Below are 2,969 nucleotides of genomic sequence, written 5' to 3'. Positions count from 1 at the left end.
TCTCTCTCTCTCTCTCTCTCTCTCTCTCTCTCTCTCTCTCTCTCTCTCTCTCTCTCTCTATCGCTGTCTGTGTCTGTCTATCTCACTCTCAATCCCTCATTCTAATTTATCAAATTCAAAAGCAAAATGCAAGCGTGTTAAAGAACAATTTTTTGTGAAATAGCTGAGCATTAAGAATGATGATCACCCTTTCGAGCCTCGTAAAGTGTGTTATATTATTTCTTTGAAAGACCACCAATACTCTTTGACAACCCATAAATAAATGATGATTGATTGCACACTTTAAAGAGTTGCAGGGCACATTACAATACCCCCTTATTAGAAAATTAACTAAGTTCCGAACTGAAACAGAAAGGAAAAGGTAATGGGGCTGAGACATTTCAATTGATTACGAAAGATGAAATAAAAAAAGGATATGACATCAGTTATTTTTAACCTGCCACTCGAAAATAAGGTCACCGAAGCGTGTCCTTGAGTAAGGCACATTAACCTCAGCTCTCTCAAGAATAGCTTTTCTATAATTCTAAAAAGATGAGAATGCGGAAAACACAAAGAGGGAATTTGAATATTGATTAGGTTTATTTATGTGCGTTTCAGTAAGCTGAGACGATTTAATTACCATAAAGTAATGGTATTAGAGTTTACAGCTCGGATGTAAAAGATTGCAACAAGCAAAGGGGAAGATGAAAAAAAAAGCTACATAAAATCATGAATCTTCGGATTTCCGGGATTTAAAATGCAAATGTCGTCTGTTTGTATTTTTGTTGTTTGTTTGTTTGTTGTTTTTATTTTGTTTTTTTTCGGGGGGTGTTGTTTTTGCTATTGTTGTTGTTTTCTTTTCTTTTCTTTTGTTTATGGGGTTATTGTTTTTTGGGTTTTTTGTGGGTTTTTTTGTTGTTGCTGTTGTTTTTTCTGCTACTATACTTTAGAGCAATCTGCAATGACATCCAATTCCAATAACAGTGAGGGAAAAACAGCTTCGTTTGCAACGAGCAATAACGATGCTGATTCCTCGTTTTCTTTTCAGATATTTTTATTCTCCATTTTGTTCCTTCAATTTAACAGTGCAGGCACTCATAAAATCCCTTAGAATTGACATAACAAAATAGAACAGACCGTCGGAGAATTCGAGAGCAGTGATATTCGAGGGCTGTCTCTTGCACAAAGGAGGGAGGGACATTGTCCATAGTACGATTGTTAATTGTTAGGCTGTGCATTTGGATGCAACGCGCAACAGAGTTGGACACGATTTCTACTTGTTTACCCGAGATATAATTAAATCCAGTAGTTTGATACTTTTTGCAGATTTGTTTATTTCACGCAACCCTAGATTATAACTAATACTGGCAAGGTCAAGGCAGATAGACCTTAAGAATAGAAATATGAGCTAAATATGAGGGTGGGAGTGGAGACATTCATTAAAGAGCAAACCAAATATTTCACAAAAGGTAATACTTTACAACGAACTGGAGAAAATTGTGTGATCATAAGGAATAAAAAATCCTTTTCGTGATCGCAAAATCTCATTACTAACTTTTCCGAGACTTCTATCAGACCAGGAAGAAAGGATTCTTGGCCCGTCTTAGAAAATGATTTGTTAAAGCCGTTATAACCTGACTTGATTTCAGATTCAATTTGTCTCCTATTTTATCTCTCCAAATATGGTTATACGCAAGAGTGAAGCGCTTGTATGACAAGAACAAAGGGACTCGGTTCTGTCAGTGATTTTAGTAAAAGATCGGAAAATGGTTGAAAATTTGCGATCACTTTTACCGTGTTGAGAGAGATGGAGTATTTAGGATCAGTAATAAATCTGGTACAGACTGGTAACAGGCTTTTGGGCACAGCAGGGTGTCTCCTGCCGACGCCCACGCGCATGTGTCGCCACATCAAAAGTGTTCAGTGATCTCAAACTGCAGGAACTACAATCAGGTGATGTTGCGACACGAAATAAAAAAATCAATAAGTAAGTATGTATGTATGTATATGTATTCTCAGTGGAATGTATGTATATATGCTTACACACACAAACACACACATACACACACACACACGCACACACACATACACACACACACACAATACACACACAGACACACACACACATACACACACACACACGCACACGCACATGCACACACATATAATTATACTAGCTGGGCCTCCTTTCGATGAAAAGAATGATCGGTGCATTAACATCAACTGAAAGCCTACTATATACACTGTACCTGAAAGGAGCAATAAATCTTGAGAGAAAAGAGCACATGTGTTTCCAAGTTGCTAAATATAAAAAAAGACTAGCTGGGCCCCCTTACGGGGCATTAATGTGAACTGAAAGTCAGTGGCCTACTATATTTACACTGTACGGGAATGGAACAATAAATCTTGAGAGATGCAAAAAAAGTAGGTCTAGATAATACTTCCAAAACAAAATACGCCTCGCGAAATATTACTTCCGGCACTTCCGTTGTGGAGGACGGCTGCGCAGATGTGTTTCGTTTCTCAGTGGAATAATCACAACGGCCAAATAAGGACGGGAGTTTTTTGTCATATATATTTTTCTAAATTCAGGACAAGAATAAATAAAAAATGAGTCTCCGTCATGGGGCCCTAACTGTCTTTTTGCAGGTACTTGCCAACGTTCAACTGTGTAGCCGTTGTAGTTGCATGGGAAAAACGACACATGTGTTTCCAAGTTGCCAAATATATCATAGTATGTATTGGTTGATTCTCTATTCCGCTTTCGTGGTTGCACACTCCAGAATTTCAAAAGGGTGGAACCTGTGCGCACGGCTAATGAATGGAAACCTCACTTGCTTACAATGGCGTTTTAGAAGACGAACTTTACCAAGAATAGATCTAAACGAAACTGAAGAAAACTGAAAATTCAACTGCAGTGACTTCAGGTTCCTTAATAAAACTGTGCACGTTTTAGACGGCCAAAGTGACAGACTGTCACAAATGCAATA

The sequence above is a fragment of the Aplysia californica genome, unplaced genomic scaffold, assembly GCF_000002075.1.
Source record: "Aplysia californica isolate F4 #8 unplaced genomic scaffold, AplCal3.0 scaffold00157, whole genome shotgun sequence".
NCBI classification, from domain to species: Eukaryota; Metazoa; Mollusca; class Gastropoda; order Aplysiida; family Aplysiidae; genus Aplysia; species Aplysia californica.
The sequence above is the reverse complement of the archived record's forward strand: the minus strand, read 5'-3'. Positions refer to the sequence as shown.